We start from the raw sequence: 18148 nt of genomic DNA on the forward strand, positions 1-18148 counted from the left end.
TCTCAAGTAGAGTAATGTGGGCAAATATGAGAATGGGAAACTTGACAATCAGACTTATTTGTGCCTATGGTTCCACAGAAGGTTCTACTTAGGTAGAAGTGAAGGAATTTTTTGAGGCTTTAGAAAAAGCAACTGACACAATAAAAATGAAAAGTTGGTCCTTGTTGGGGGTCTAAATAGCAGAGTAGGAAATGATTGTGAGACATACAAAAATATTTTGGGAAAATTTGGAGAAAAGAGCAAAGCTAATAATAATGGCAAATATCTGTTGGATTTCTGCTCAGGACATGGACTGGTTATTACTAACACCATGTTCCAACATAAAAATGTGTACAAATTCACATGGAGAGAAGAGGCAAGGAATAAGAAAAGTCTCATTGACTATGTTATTGTTGATAGTGATGTTTTCTCCCTGGTGCAGGACAGCAGAGTGTACAGAGGATTTGAAATTGGAAGTGATCACTATTTAGTCTTGAGCAGGATAAAATTGAATTTCATATTGAAAAGAATAACATGTAAGAAAGTTTTAAAGCGAATAAAAGTTGAGCAGCTCTCAGATGTGAACTGTAGATAGACTAAAATACAAAAAGATTATTGAAGAAAAAATGAAAGAGTTTGAGAACTGGAATCGAACCTTGAAGATTCAGTGGCAAAGTCTGAAGAAAACATTGATTGATTCTGCCAGAGAGGCATGTGGTGAGGTTGTCTGCAAGGATAAAAAAAATCAGAACTCCCTGGTGGCCACAGGAAGTTAAAGAGGCAGTGAAGGAAAAGAAGAAAGCATATCAAAACTTCCTGTCAAATAAGTCAGCTTGTGCTCTTAAAAAATACAGAGACAAATGCAAGAATGCTAAACACTGTGTAAAACTAGCGAAACAAAAGTCATGGGAGGACTTTGGCCAAAATATAGGAAATAAATATCAAGAAGGTTGCAAAATATTCTGGAGGTTGTTGAAGAAGCTTAAGAATGGAGGAAAGAGTGCTGCTGTAAAAGGAGTTAGAGATGATAAAGGTGACATGAAAATGGGAGAAAAAGATATCCTTGAAGTATGGAGTAATTACTTTGAAAAACTGCTAAATGAAACAAGCGGTGATAGCACAGTGGTAAAAAACACTGACCAGGTATGTAGTCAGGAATACATATCCATACTTGAAGTAGAAAAAGCCATCAAAGGCTTGAAATGTGGAAAGGCAGCAGGAGTAGATGATATTCGACCAGAAATGCTGAAGTATGGTGGTATAAGAGTCTTACAGTGGCTGCACTGCATAGTTCAGAAAGCCTGGACAGACGGACGAATTCCAGATGATTGGAGTAGAGCTCTCATAGTATCCATATATAAAAAGGGAAATAAAACTGAATGTGAGAATTACAGAGGTATTTCCCTACTGAGTGTTCCTGGCAAGATCTATGCAAGTATATTTGAGAAATGGTTGAGAAGAATTGTGGAAGAAAGGTTTGGTGAAGAACAAGCTGGATTCAGGCCAAATAGAGGCTGTCAGGATCAGATCTTCACTTTATGACAAATAGTCGAGAAAGCAAGGGAATATAACAAAGATCTGTGTTTAAGTTTTGTCGATTTGGAAAATCCATATGACAAGGTTCAAGAGAGAAGCTATTCAATACGCTACAGTTATATGGTGTCAATGCAGCATTATATCAAGCAATACTTAGTCTTTATTTGAGTTGTAAGTCAGCAGTTAGAATTGAAGGAAGTACAGGAAGATGGTTTAATATTAAATCTGGTGTGAGACAAGAATGTACATTATCCCCTCTGTTATTCATTATCTGTATGGATCACATTATGAAGGAAAGTGGTATTAAACATGATATCAAAATTGGAGATTTTAATGTCAGCTCTTTGCTTTATGTGGATGATGTTATACTTCTAAATAAATCCACTACAAGTCTGCAAGATTCTCTGACTAAATTGAATAACTGTTGTAATAGATATGGTATGAAGCTCAGCAATAAAAAGTCAAAGACAATGAAAATAGGCAGAATCATTGAAAATGTCAACTGTGTTGTGAATGGAGAACCTGTGGAAGAAGTAAAACATTTCAGCTACTTAGGCACGATTTTTAGTGAAGATGGTAAATTAAATATCGAAATAGACAACAGAGTCAGAAAGCTGGTATGGTGGGAATTCAATTGAATAAATTCATTTGGAATAAGAGAGAAATTAGTTAGAACACTAAATTAGCTGTATACAAGACAGTGTTCAAACCAGTTTTAACTTATGGATCTGAGAGCTGGGTCAGAAGTAAAACACTTGACCAAAGACTAGAAATCGCAGATATGAGAGTCCTGAGAAAGATTATAGGCATGAACAGATGGCATCAATGGCAATATGATATTAAAAACGAAGATATTAGGAAAGAACTTGACATTGTCAGCATCCAGGAATGCATTAGCAGAGCTAATCTCAGGTGGTATGGTCACTTTAACAGAATGGACGAAGAAAGATTAGCAAAACAAGTGTTCTCTGCCAGGTTGGCAGCAAAACGACCCAGAGGAAGACCAAGATATAGGTGGATTGATAGAGTACAAAGTGCCTTAGATGATAGAAATATAAGATCTGATAATGTTGGAGTCTTGACAAGTAACAGACTGATTTGGAGGAAAATTGTAGATAGGAAGTTAGTAATGAGGTAATTTTTTTCATGTAGTATTATCATATCCTTGAGAATAAATGGCAGGAATTTGATGATGATATTTATCTACTCTTTTGTCTCCACATCCCGGAAAACCATTTTATGTAAAAACGTCAAAGACTTTTTCAACTAAATAAAAGACATAAAGTATGTAATGACTTTCATTCAGAATATCACATTATTTTTTTAAAATAAATTAGGTCACTTATGCATTAAGCAGTCTTAAAAAATTTTTTTGAAAGAAATTGGAATAATTAAATCTATATCCCCCCCTCCTCTCCTGTTTTTTTTTTGTTATTGTAATAGTTTCTTTTAATGACTTATTGCAGAATTTAGTTTAGCATTATAATTAAATTCACTGTTTAGAAAACACTTTCTTCAGGTTTCAGGACGTCTATTAATGACAGACAGAAAGCCTACTTTAAAAAGTGTTCTAGACTATATATTCATATTTTCATGTTTATTAGGAGAAAATCTGAGCACGTTGAGCAAAATTAACCCCAAATATCAGCTGTAGATCTATATACTAGCCTAAAACCATTGTAATAACAACGATAACACCTAATCTTTAATTTTCAGCATGAATGTGAAGTCATGTAAGATTTATCTAGTAACTATTCTAAGATTTCCTTTTTTATCATCAGGTTCGATAATTTGCTTATTTGTATTTATTTTATTATATGCTGAAATATCCTGAATGTATAACAAATTTAAAAATCTTTGCAATGTCTTAAGGGTAATCATCATATAGTAAGTTGACAGTGTCAGCTAATGGAATATCGATAAAATGGGAAACAATATCAAAATTGACTAACAAGTCAGATTCCTTGATTTGAACGTCCTCGATTTGTTCCAGAAATTGTGTTGAATTTAATTGGTAATCCACCGACTGTTCTGTACTTTGTATTCCATTCCTTTAACTGTTTGTTCTACATTGTGTGTGTGTGTGTGTGTGTGTGTGTGTGTGTGTGTGTGTGTGTGTGTGTTCTATACACATACACACACACACACACACACACACACAAAAATTTGCATACAGCACATTTGCTCATAAACTTAGTTCGGCTGTAATTCTAAATGACGACTCTTCCTGGTTGATCAGTGGCATTAGAGAGCAGCTTTAAATTGTGAATGATGAAGTCCCCCAGTCACTTTATCTCTGCAGCAGTATAGATGACAAATGAATGTGAACAGTGCTGCAAGGAAATTTGAGCCAGAGCAGATCATAAAGAGGGGGTGGGGGGGTTAGGTTTGGCATTCTTTGATATGGCATATCAGGACTTAAAAATTGAACATGTACTGCTCTTTTCACAATAGGAACATGTAAAGTGTAATTTAGATACTGAGTTGAACAGTAGTTATTGAGACTATTACTTAAGATTTCATTAGAAATAACAGTTCTAGTTTTGATGTATGTAAGTGGTAGTATACATAAACTTTGTGGGCCTTGAATGTCAGTAAAGGGAAGCCTTTTTTTTTGTTCATTTTTTTTTTAAATTTATGAAGCAATTATTTTTGCATTGTCTCTTTCTTTGACTCATGCTGTCAGGTAATGACAGAGTAATGAGACATAGTATTGGGGTAAATTGCTAGTGAACATGTACATAAGGAATGTTGCATCTCCTCACAGTGCATGCCCTTGCATGTTTCTATATTTGGACTTACTTCAGGCACAGTCTAGAAGAGTAACTGGTAACAGGATTATTTTCTAGCTGATCAGGAAGAGGTTTCTGATGCATCATCAGGGTAGGACCTATGTGTTATCTGGCAGTATCATTGAAACTCTTTGATTGGAGGAGCACTAGTTAACAGCATGCCCATGAAGGCTGTCATCTGCACTGTATGTTAGAAGAAAAGTAGTGGACAAACTGAAAGCCCTTAAAGCCCTGAAGTGGTAAAAAAAAATTTGTTTCACAAAATAATTTTTTTTACCACTAGAGGATCTAATTGTCATTTTCTGCAGCTAGTGAAGGTTTTTCCTACAACTAGTGAAGGTATCCTTTCATCATCAAATTCTTAACCCTCACAGGGGTGTACTGCATGAAGAACTTACATTATTACTAACTTCCTATCAACAATTTTCCTCCAAATCAGTCTGTTATCTGTCAAGACTCTAACATTATCAGATCTTATATTTCTATCTTCTGATGCACTTTTTACTGCATCAATCCACCTGTATCTTGATCTTCTTCTGGCTCTTTTTCCTGCTATCCTGGCAGAGAACACTTATTTTTCTTAACTTTCCTCTCTCATTCTGTTTAAATGACCATACCACCTGAGATTAGCTCTGCTAACACATACCTGGATGTTAACAATGTCAAGTTCTTTCCTAATATCCTCATTTTTAATTTGATATTGCCATTGATGCCATCTGTTCATGCCCCTAATCTTTCTCAGGATTCTCATATCTTGGTCTCTAGCCTTTTATCAAGTGTTTTATTTCTAACTCATTTCTCAGATCCAAAAGTTAAAATTGCTGTCTTCACTAAAATTTGTGCATGAGTAGCTGCAATGTTTTACTTGTTTTACTTTCTCCATTCACAATGCAGTTGATATTTTTAGTGCTTCTACTATTTTCATTATCTTTGTCTTGTTATTGTTGATTTTAATACCAAATTCATTATGACAGTTATTCAATTTAGTCAGGGAATCTTGCAGATTTGTACTGGATTTATTTAAAAGTATAACATCATCTGCATGAAGTAAAGAGCTGAGTTTAACATCTCCAATTTTGATATCAGGTTTAATACTGCTTTCCTTCATAATGTGATCCATATAGATAATGAATAACAGAGGGGATGATGTACATCCTTGTCTGACACCAGATTTAATATCAAACCATCTTCCTGTACTTCCTTCAATTCTAACTGCTACTTACAACTACATATTGTTTGATATAATACCCTATTGACACCATATAACTGTAGCGTTTTGAATGGCTTTCCTCTTGGCACCTTGTCATATGCCTTTTGCAGGTCTCCAATTTTTAGAAAGGTTCTCATATTCCATGTCCCAATGAATGTACAAAGATTTTGCTGGTTTAAGACCTGGGAGGCCTAGCTTCCCCTGCTGTGCACAAGTATTGAGCCATTGTGTGCTTGTTAGAATGTCCATCCATATATCCATTTTTCAGGCCTACAAAACTTAAATACAGATCTTTTTTATATTCCCAGGATTTCTCAACTATTTGTCATAAATTGAAAATCTGAACATGACAGTCTCTGTTTAGCCTGAATCCAGCTTGTACTTCAACATGCTTCCCTTACACAATCCTCAACCATTTCTCAAATATACTTGCATAAATCTTACCAGGAACACTCATTAGGGAAATATTTCTATAATTCTTACATTCAGTTTTATTTTCCCTTTTGTATAAGGATACTATGAGAGCTTACTCCAATCACATTCATCCCTTTGTCCAGGCCCTCTGAAATATGTAGTGTAGCCACTGCAAGACTTTTACTTTTATACCTCCATAGTTGAGCATTTCTAGTCAAATATCATCTACTCCTTCTGCCTTTCCACATTTCATGCTTTTTGATGTTTTTTTTTCTACATCAACTATGGATATGTATTCCTGACTGCATTCCTTTTGGGAGTATTCTACCATCATGATTTCACTGCTTGTTTAATTTAGCAATTTTCTGAATTACTCCATGCATCAAGGATATCTTTTTCTTCAGTTTTCATGTCACTTTTATCATGTCTAATTCCTTTTTCATTTCTGAGCTTTTTCAACGGCCTCCAAAATATTTTGCCACCTTCCTGATATTTATTTTCTATGTTCTTGCCAAAGTCTTCCCATGACTTTTATTTAGCTAGTTTTATACAGTGTTTAGCTTTCTTACATTTGTCTCTGTACTCTCTAAGAGCAAAAGCTGACTTATTTGCCAGGAACTTTCTATATGCTTTCTTATTTTCCTTCAGTGCCTTTTTAACTTCCTGTGTCCAGCATGAAGTTCTAATTTTTCTATCCTTTCAGACAACCTCACCTCATATCTCTCTGGCTGAATCAATCAGTGTTTTCTTCAGGGCTTGCCACTGAATCAACAAGGTTTGGTTCCTGTTCTCAAACTCTCATTTTTTTCTTTGTGTATTTTAGTCTACAGTTCACATCTGAGAGCTGCTCCACTTTTATTTGTTTTAAACTTTAAACTTTCTTACATGTCATTCTTTTCAATATGAAATTCAATTTTATCCTGCTCAAGACTAAATGGTAAACACTTCCAATTTCAAATCCTCTGTACACTCTAGTGTCCTGCACCAGGGAGAAAACATCACTATCAACAATGACATGGTTAATGAAACTTTTCTTGTTCCTTGCCTCTTCTCCCCATGCAAATTTGTGCACATTTTTATGTTGAAGCATTCTGTTAGTAATAACTAGTCCATGTGTCGAGCAGAAATCCAACAGGTATTTGCCATTATTATTAGCTTATGCTCTTTTCTCCATTTTTCCAAAATATTTTTGTGTCTGACAGTTTCTTCTTTACTATTTAGATTCCCAACAATTATCAATGGGGTGCTTTAAGGTCAAAGCTGTATAACTGAGAGGAGATCTCCACATAGCCTTTAAAGGAATGTGGAGAACCGACCAGGGCTTCTGTCCTAATGTCCAATCCTCACCTTCTTGTGGTGCACCCTGTTGGGTATCTACCTGGATACTGAACGAACGAGGATGGGCTGGCAATTTGTGATTTAGCCGACCAAATTGTATTCTTATTGGTTAAACCAAATATTTAAAAAAATGATGGTACAACATGACAAAATTTCATGCCGGTTTGGGCGTCGCCCGGTTAAACAATGACCCCATTGTTTTCGCCAGGGAACCAGTGCGAACAGCGAAAAGTCATCTACTGGAACAAATCCTAAAACACACCCCAACTCAATATCACAAGAATTGAAGATCGGTACTATCAACATAAGAAGTCTGAATGGCAAAGAAATGGAGCTAGCTGAGGAATTAGATAAGTATCAGATCGACATAATAGGGGTGACTGAAAAAAAAAGACAAAAACTAGTGAGATCTTTCTGAGCAATAAATACAAAGTGTTATATTCAGGAAATGACAATCAAGAAAAAGAAGGAGTAACCATAGTATTCAACACAAAATACGAGGCTAATCTTCTTGAATGGCAGGCGGTCTTAAGTAGAATGATGTGGGCTAATATCAGAATGGGGAATTGCACAGTGAGACTTATTTGTGCCTGGTCCCACAGAAGGTTCTACTAAGGTAGAAGTGGAGGAATTTTTTGATGCTTTAGAAAAAGCAATTGACACAATGAAAAATGAAAAGTTGATCCTTGTTGGGGATCTAAATATCAGAATAGGAAATGATTCTCACACATACAAAAATATTTTGGGAAAATTTGGAGAAAAGAACAAAGCTAATAATAATGGCAAATACCTGTTGGATTTCTGCTCAGGACATGGACTGGTTATTACTAACACTATGTTCCAACATAAAAATGTGCAGAATTTCACATGGAGAGAAGAAGCAAGGAATAAGAAAAAGTCTCATTGACTATGTTATTATTGATAGTGATGTTTCTCCCTGGTGCAGGATACCAGTGTGTACAGAGGATTTGAAATTGGAAGTGATCACCATTTAGTCTTAAACAGGATAAAATTGAATTTCATATTGAAAACAAGAACATGTAAGAAAGTTTTAAAACGAATAAAAGTTGAGCAGCTCTCAGATGTGAACTGTAGACTAAAATATACAAACATTATTCAAGAAAAAATGAGAGAGTTTGAGAACAGGAACCAAACCTTGGAGATTCAGTGGCAAGCTTTGAAGAAAAACCTGATTGATTCAGCCAGAGAGGCATGTGGTGAGGTTGTTTGCAAGGATAGAAAAATCAGAACTCCATGGTAGCACTGGAAGTTAAAGAGACTGAAGGAAAAGAAGAAAGCATATCAAAAGTTTCTGGCAAATATGTCAGCTTTTGCTCTTAGAGAATACAGAGACAAATGTAAGAATGTTAAACACTGTGTAAAACTAGCCAAACAAAAGTCATGGGAGGACTTTGGCAAGAACATAGAAAATAAATATCAAGAAGTTGGTAAGATATTCTGGAGGTTGTTGAAGAAGCTTAGAAATGGAGGAAAGAGTGCTGTAAAAGGAGTTAGAATGGTAAAGGTGACATGAAAACAGGAGAAAAAGATATCCTTGAGGTATGGAGTAATTACTTTGAAAAACTGCTAAATGTAACATGCAATGATGACAGCACAGTGGTAAAAAACACTGATCAGGTATGCAGTCAGGAATAATACATACTTGAAGTAGAAAAAGCCGTCAAAGGCTTGAAATGTGGAAAGGCAGCAGGAGTAGATGATATTTGACCTGACATGCTGAAGTATGGTGGTATAAAAGTCTTACATTGGCTGCACAGCATAGTTCAGAAACCCTTTACAGAGGGATGAATTCCTGATGATTGGAGTAGAGCTCTAATAATACCCATATATAAAAAGGGAAAGAAAACTGAATGTGAGAATTACAGAGGCATTTCCCTACTGAGTGTTATATGCAAGATCTATGCAAGTATACTTAAGAAATGGCTGAGAAGAATTGTGGAGGAAAAGCTTGGTGAAGAACAAGCTGGATTCAGGCCAAATAGAGCTGTCAGGATCAGATTTTCACTTTATGACAAATAGTTGAGTAATCATGGGAATATAAATGGCAATAGTTTGTCTTTATTTGAGTTGTAAGTCAGCAGTTAGAATTGAAAGAAGTACAGGGAGATGGTTTAATGTTAAATCTGGTATGAGACAAGGATGTACATTATCCACTCTGTTATTCATTATCTATATGGATCGCATTATGAAGGAAAGTGGTACTAAATATGATATCAGAATTGGAGATGTTAATGTCAGCTCTTTGCTTTATGTGGACGATGTTATACTTCTAAATAAATCCGCTACAAGTTTGCAAGATTCCCTGACTAAATTGAATAGCTGTTGTAATAGATATGGTGTGAAGGTCAGCATTAAAAAGACAAAGACAATGAAAATAGGTAGATTTGTTGAAAATGTCAATTGTGTTGTGAACGGGGAACCTGTGGAACAAGTAAAACATTTCAGCTACTTAGGCATGATTTTTAGTGAAGATGGTAAATTAAATATGGAAATAGACAACAGAATCAACAAAGCTGGTATGCTAGGAAGTCAATTGAATAAATTCATATGGAATAAGAGAGAAATTAGTGGGAACACTAAATTAGCTGTATACAAGACATTGTTCAAACCAGTTTTAACTTATGGATCTGAGAGCTGGGTCAGAAGTAAAACACTTGACCAAAGACTAGAGACCGCAGATATGAGAGTCCTGAGAAAGATTAGAGGCGTGAACAGATGGCATCGATGGCAATATCATATATAAAATACGAGGATATTAGAAAAGAACTTGACATTGTCAGCATCCAGGAATGCGTTAGCAGAGCTAATCTCAGGTGGTATGGTCACTTAAACAGAATGGGCGAGGAAAGATTAGCAAAACAAGTGTTGTCTTCCAGGTTGGCAGGAAAACGACGAAGAGGAAGACCAAGATATAGGTGGATTGATACAGTACAAAGTGCCTTAGATGATAGAAATATAAGATCTGACAATGTTGGAATCTTGACAAGTAACGGACTGATTTGGAGGAAATTTGTAGATAGGAAGTTAGTAATGATGTAAATTTTTCATGTAGTACTGTCATTAAGGTTAAGGTTACATCCTGTTCGTAGGACTACTGTAGCATAACCAAGGGGTTATATTAAAGGATATGTGGAAAAATCTGATTAACTCATTAAGTTTAGCAGCGCTACATTACACCAAAAATTATGTAATGTGACTTTTGTAAAAATGACTGACTCCTCACGCTTCATGTATATCATATCACGTAAACCTTTCCAATTTTGTCTAACTGTTGTTAACCGTTTCTGCATTCTTTTTTTGCTTTTACTAGTAGTTTTTTTACCTTCTCGTCTAGACAAAGCTGGTCAGTTACAGCTAGCAAAACAAGTAGACATTTTTGTATAAATGTGTATTAAAACCTATAGTCTTGTAATCCCAATAGTATGTGTTAAAATTAAAAAAAAGACCAAATATAATTTCCATCATACAAAATGTTATATTCAGGCAATAACAATCAGTGAAAAGGAGTAGCTGTAGCATTCACAACTAAATATGAGACTAATCTTCTTAAAGTAGAACCTTCTGTGGAACCATAGGTACCACAGAAGGTTCTACTACGGTAGAAGTGGAATAATTTTTTAAGGATTTAGAGAACGCAACTGACACAACAAAAAAAGAAAAGTTGGTAATTGTCAACATCATGATCATCAAATTCCTGACATGCACCCTCACAAGGGGTGTACTCCTGTACCCCCCTTGTGAGGGTGCATGTGAGGGTGCATGTCAGGAATTTGATGATCATGATGTTGACAATTACCAACTTTTCTTTTTTTGTTGTGTCAGTTGCGTTCTCTAAATCCTTAAAAAATTATTCCACTTCTACCGTAGTAGAACCTTCTGTGGTACCTATGGTTCCACAGAAGGTTCTACTTTAAGAAGATTAGTCTCATATTTAGTTGTGAATGCTACAGCTACTCCTTTTCACTGATTGTTATTGCCTGAATATAACATTTTGTATGATGGAAATTATATTTGGTCTTTTTTTTAATTTTAACACATACTATTGGGATTACAAGACTATAGGTTTTAATACACATTTATACAAAAATGTCTACTTGTTTTGCTAGCTGTAACTGACCAGCTTTGTCTAGACGAGAAGGTAAAAAAACTACTAGTAAAAGCAAAAAAAGAATGCAGAAACGGTTAACAACAGTTAGACAAAATTGGAAAGGTTTACGTGATATGATATACATGAAGCGTGAGGAGTCAGTCATTTTTACAAAAGTCACATTACATAATTTTTGGTGTAATGTAGCGCTGCTAAACTTAATGAGTTAATCAGATTTTTCCACATATCCTTTAATATAACCCCTTGGTTATGCTACAGTAGTCCTACGAACAGGATGTAACCTTAATCGTATAACCAAGGGGTTATACGATTAAGGTTACATCCTGTTCGTAGGACTACTGCAGCTTCTTTAAAAGTTCGACAACTGTAATCCTCTTCTATATATGGCATGGAGCTGTCATCCCAATCTGTTGCATGATTTTAAGTTGAGAAATGATGTGCCAAACCTCAGGTGTCTGTTCTGTTGTGATTGACATCTCCTACATGTTCCCTCTTTCTAATTTCTAGGCTTCTCGAAGTTTGGCCTATGTAGGATAGTCCACATGTGCATGGTATGCTATAAACACCCCCATATTTGAAGAAAGCTACGTTGTCTTTAGGGGATCGTAAACATTGTCTAGTGATACTCATCGGTTTAAAAACAACTCTGATGTTATAAGGCTTCATAATTCTGGCTATTTTTGTTGAGACTGAGCCAACATAGGGTAAGACGATGGATGAAGCGTACTGAGTTGTTATATGTTGTTGTTGGAGGTTGTTACTGTAGAGAATTTTATTATGTTTTGAGGATAACCTTTCTGTGATAGGGATTTAGATATATTATTATTATTATTATTATTACGGGCAACTCCAGGGAGTCCTTAGACTCATCGAGGGAGGCCCCAAATCATGTTCATCACAACTATTCTACATTCATACAGTATCCATCATACTTCGCCTTAAACTCATTCACCACTCTAAAAGTAAAGAACCCAGCTCTAACACCCTTGCTAACCACACTTTTGTCCAGCTTCCATGGATGTCCCCTAGTCCTCCCACAACCAGCCCTGTTCTCAAAAATATCTTCTGAATTAATTTTATAGAAACTCTTCAGTAATTTGAATGTCTCAATCATATCTCCCCCTCCTCTGCCTTTCAACCAATTTTTGCAATCCACAAATCCTCAACCTGTTCTCATAAGGTTCATTCCACAGACCTGCTATCATCTTGGTCACTTGCCTCTGGATCATCTCAACCTCCTCCCTATCAAGAAGAAACCTAGGTGACCAAATCTGGGCACAGTAGTCGAGAGGGGGTCATATCAAGGCTCGATACAGAGGAACAATAACTTGCTTGTCTCTGCTCGTCAAAGTATTCTTCAGCAACCAAGTGGTTTGATGAGCTGATTTGGCCATTTTTGCAGTGTGTCCCCTAAACTTCAACTCCTTATCCACCAACACTCCTAAATCTCTCGCCTCATCAATTTCCTGGAGTACAGTTCCACCAATGTAGTTGGGAAAGGGAAAGTTCTGTACATACGTCCTTCTTCTGTGACTATATTTTGGGTTCTGTTTCTTAGCATATGTATGATGCTGGATTTCTGTGTATGGTGATGAATAGCAGAATAATGAAGATACCGTCCAGTATCTGTGGGTTTTCTATATATTGTAAGTTTGATATGTTCATTCTCTTTTCTTTTAACTAGTACATCTAAAAAGGGTAGTTGACGATTGTTTTCCAATTCTAATGTAAATTTCATTTTATGATGGAAAGAGTTACTTTTTTGGAGGAACTCATGTAAACTGTCTACTTTTGTCCTTCCAGATAATGAACACATTGTCGACATATCTCCACCAAACTGATGGTTTTGGGTAATTTTTGTCATTTTCCAATTTCTCCATGAACAAGTCCGCACATGGTGGTGACAGGGAGCTGCCAATGGCCAAGCCTTCTAATTGTCGATAAACTATATTGTTAACTTTGAAGAAATTGGACTTGAGACAGTGATGGAATAGTTGTGAGATATCATTTGGAAAAAGCTCTTTTATAATCTCCATGACTTCAACTGGTACGTTAGTAAACAAAGAGGCAACATCAAGACTTGCCAAAATGTCTGTGTTGGATAAATTGACATTTTTAAGTTTCTCAACAAAGTGTTGAGAATGTTTTATATAAGAATCCGATTTTCTGATTTGTTCCTTTAATAGGTTTGCGAGATGTTTGGCTAGTAGATATGTTGGGGAGAATATGCCATTGGGCAGAGTGGAACTTCATCTTTGTGTACTTTGGGTGCACCGTAAAGGCGAGGTATTATAGGATGTAAAGATTTTTGTTTTCTTTTTAACTCCTGAAGCCATCCGTCCATATTGTGAATCAGAAGATTGGTCTCATTGTGGTTCTTCATGGTTAGATCCTTATATATAAGGGGTTATATCCTTTAATATAACCCCTTAACCAAGGGATAATATTAAAGGATATGTGGAAAAATCTGTTTAACTCGTTAAGTTTAGTGGAGCTACATTACGCCAAAAATTATGTAATGCGACTTTGTAAAAATCACTGACTCCTCATGCTTCATGCGCATCATGTCAATCGAACCTTTCCAATTTTGTCTGACTGTTGTTAACCGTTTCTGCATCCTTTTTTTGCATTTAATAGTTTTTTTACCTTCTCGTCTTGACAAAGCTAATCAGTTACAGCTAGCGAAACTAGTAGGTAGACGTTTTTGTATATATGTCTATTAAAACCTATGGTCTTGTAATCCAAATAGTATGTGTTAATCATAACATTTTGTATTTATCACTTAGAAATATCTTACCAGTTTTTATCTTTTTTGTTTCAGCCATCCCTATTATGTCAATTTTGTACTTATCCAATTCCTCAGCCAACTCCATTTCTTTGCCATTCAGGCAAAGAAATGGAGTTGGCTGAGGAATTGGATAAGTGCTGATAGTACTTGTATAATTGGATATGCTGATAGTACTGATCTTGACCTCTGGTGATGTTGAGTTGGGGTGTGTATCAGAATTTGTTCCAGTAGCTGACTTTTCACTATTTGCCCTGGTTCCGTTGTGAACTCAATGGGGTCCTTGTTTAACCAGGCAATGCCCCAGCTGGCATGAAATTCTGTCATGTTGTACCATCATTTTATTTGTGTTTTAAGCTAATATGAATACATTTTGATCGGCTAAATCCCAAATTGCCAGCCCATCCTCGTTCATTCAGTATCCAGGTAGATATTTAACAGGGTGCACCACGAGAAGGTGAGGATTGGACGTTAGGTCAGTAGCCCTGGTCCGTTCTCCGCATTCCTTTTAAAGGCTATGCTTAGGTCTCCTCTCAGTTATACCACTTTGATCTGTAAGCACTCCAGGTATCCTTTTAAAGTGGCAATTCTTGCCTGGAGGTATGGTTGGTGTTGCTAGAATCCCTTCTGTGGAACATTTCTCATCTTGCACAAGTGGTATTTATTTATTTAGTTTGGTGATGCTATATGTTGCCCTTCACCAAGCTTATTGGTGGCCTGGATATCTCATTTTCTGTGTAGTTCTATTTATGCCATACAGGTTTTTTTTGCAAACAAAATTTCTTAAGTTTATGTAGATAACTAAATAGTTGCAAAAGAATTTCAAAATTGTAGTTACTGCCTGTATTTCCTTTTTCTGATCCTTATAGTCTGAGTCATATTCATATTCTTGTAATTAATTTATAGAATGTTTTAGTTTATTGTCATACCATTAATATCAATGTTTTGTTTTTTATTGTAGTTTTTCTGATAGCTTCATTTCTTTTCCATTTGTTAGATCTTGAATGAGGACCTTTTCATCAAAAGGATCATTCATTCAAGATTTAACAAGAATACAGTACTGATCAAGAAATACTTGTACTATTAGTGAAGAAAAGAAATTGTAAAAAGAGAACATATTTGAATTACTTTAAAGGAAGTAACAAGGAGGATAAATTTGTCTGTCTAAATAGGAATTTTATTGTTTAAAAGCATTAGTGATTAAAATAAATGCTATGCAAAATGTATGTCAAAATGTTAACAAAGGCCCAAAGGTTGCGTGCAAGTTACCTATGATAGCGTAACGCCCAAGGCGAAAGCATTCGTGGAAAGCGAATCGAACTCGCGTTCTACGAAAAGAGTGCTCTTCAAGGAGAAAAATTGTGACATGATAACGTGAGGGTGAATAGGAAGGCACCATGAGAAATTTCTGTAACCAAAAGAGAGCACGACAAAGGAGAATAAATGCGGGTTTGCGCAGGTTTCAAAACCCCATTTTTTCTGTTCCTGTTCTCATTCGGAGCTACAATGCTGACCGGTGGAAGGAAGCTCCACGATGATCGACGGCAGGCCTTTCCCCATTGTTGACTGACTAGTATCGGAACGAGCTGTACGCAAGATGATGGCATCCACCAATTCGGGCCATCGGTAAAGGTTTTTTACGGAATGAGATAGCGGAAGGTTCCCTCTGGAAAGGCAGTCAGACTAACGACAGTGACCAGCGAGACGAGCATTTGCCCAGCAAAATGCAGAAAATGGCTATACGTTAAGAGCAATGTGACCTCCATGTGGACATGACCTGCTGAAGCAGAAAGGTATCTAAGGACAAAGGATGGATGAAAGGGACAACGGTAACCTCAAGTGGCAGTTGTAACGTACAGAAATTTCTTATTCAATTAACAATTAACCTTAGAGGAAAAGAGTGAACAAGAATTTAGTTGGAAAGGAAGATGGACAATTATTTAGAGAACTTTTGAGTGACTAATGTGCTTAGTGATTTGTTAGTTCCATTGGACTGGTAGTCTGAAGATTTAAGATTTTGTGTGAGACCTAATTAATGTGGAGGAGCCTATGTTGGCAATTGAAGTTTGGAATTATGAACTTGTATTTTATGCTAAGTGTGTATTTATTTATTTAACCTAAGGATATGAGTTGTATGTTCATTAATTAGTGTTCTTTCATTGTTTGCTAATTGATTTAGTAATGATGATGTGATATGCTTTTGATATGTTTAAACTATTTGTAAACTCTTTAGATTCTTAATAAACATGTTTTGCTATGGAGAAGAATCAAAATACTCTGATAGTCTTTCTTGACTTGGAGAAAGCCTTCGATAGTATTGACTGGAATTAAATGTTTCACCTCCTAAAAACAATAAAGGTAGATTGGAGAGATAGAAGGCTCATATTTAATCTTTACAAGCATCAAGAATCCCTAATAGAAGCAGCCAGCAATACAACAAAAACCGCAATAGCAAAAATACGTAGAGGTGTAAGACAGGGGTGCTCTCTTTCACCCATATTGTTTAATCTGTACATTGAAGATGCAATAAATAAACCGAAAGAACTAATAGAAACCGGAACTATGATAAATGGAATTGATAGTAACTGGCTACGGTTTGCGGATGATATAGCAGTTTTAGCTGATAACGAAAACAAACTGAAAGCCACCCTAACAAAGATGGAAGAAATCTTCACACAGTACAGCCTAAAAATTAATTATAAGAAAACAAAATTATTAATTACAAGTAAAGCAAATCCAATGAAAATAAACCTGGAAATAAATAATAACCTACTACAACAGGTATCCTCTTGGAAATATCTTGGAAGTCTTATCACAGAAGATGGAAGAAACCAATCAGATATTAAAGCACGAATAATCCTAGCCAAAAAAGCATTCTATAACAGAAGAAACATTTTTACCAGTAAAGGACTTAGCATCCAGCTCAAAAAAAAAGGCTAGTGAAAACATACATCTGGAGCATTGCTTTATATGGTTGTGAAGCCTAGACTCTAACAAAACAAGACATGAAAAAGTTGGAGGCATTTGAAATTTGGTGCTGGAGAAAGATGCTGAAAATTAGTTGGACAGAAAAGGAAAGTAATGAAGAAGTTCTGAATATAGTTCATGAAGAGCGGTCATTAATAAAACACATGAATAAGAGAAGAAAAAGCCTGATTGAACACCATTTGCGGCATGGGGGACTGATTACAGAAATAATGGAGGGGACTGTAGAAGGAAAGAGGCCACGAGGCAGACCAAGCATTTCATATATAAATAACATAATGATGCTAACTGGCGCTAAAAGTTATGAAGAGATAAAAAGGAAGTCACAAGACAGGATGTTGTGATGTGCTGCTATATTTACCAATTTTCGGATTGATGCTCCAAAGAAGAGGAAAAGTTTGAACCTGTGCATACGGGGAAGATAAGGAAATTTTAGAGTAATAAGGCCATGACTGCAAACTTCTACAGATGCTTTAAACTTTTAGCAAGATTAGGTAGCTCTAGAACTTTGGGAGGTTTCTCTGAGGCAAGGATTCTTCTGTCCTAGAACTCCGACTGGTGCAGCTCACACAAATAAATTTTGTCAGAGTTCGAAAAGGAAATGATCCCAGAGAGATAGACTAGAGATCTCGTTCTTAGTTGGCATAAAAGGGAATAATAGAAGTATAGTTTATAAGAAAAAAAATCAATGACGTAACACGTTTAATATATCTATTACATTCACTTCTTATGTTATTGAAATTAAGGTCATTTTATTAGGTGTTCATTGTTCATCCTAGTTTTGTTATGAGAACAGTGCATGCTTTGGAGAACAGTTCATGCAGTGGCCCAGCCTACAGGATTTTGATTAGTGTTAGCTATAACAGACGTATATAGTAATTTGAATCACAGATGGTCATTCTGTCTCATTCATATCTAGGTGAATATATCTTAAGAATAGGCAGCACTATAGAAGTGTATTGGACAGTGGGTTAGAAGTT

General features: G+C 35.9%; 1 protein-coding gene across 3 annotated transcripts in view; it reads left to right on the forward strand.

Annotated features, from left to right (window-relative positions):
- The window catches only part of poe (E3 ubiquitin-protein ligase-like protein poe), an 801929-nt gene that overhangs the window by 17847 nt on the left and 765934 nt on the right, over window positions 1–18148 (forward strand). The window lies entirely within an intron of this gene.

Source organism: Typopeltis vanoorti, chromosome 15 (assembly GCF_054136105.1).
Source record: "Typopeltis vanoorti isolate ZY-2024b chromosome 15, IOZ_Tvanoo_1.0, whole genome shotgun sequence".
Taxonomy (NCBI): Eukaryota; Metazoa; Arthropoda; class Arachnida; order Uropygi; family Thelyphonidae; genus Typopeltis; species Typopeltis vanoorti.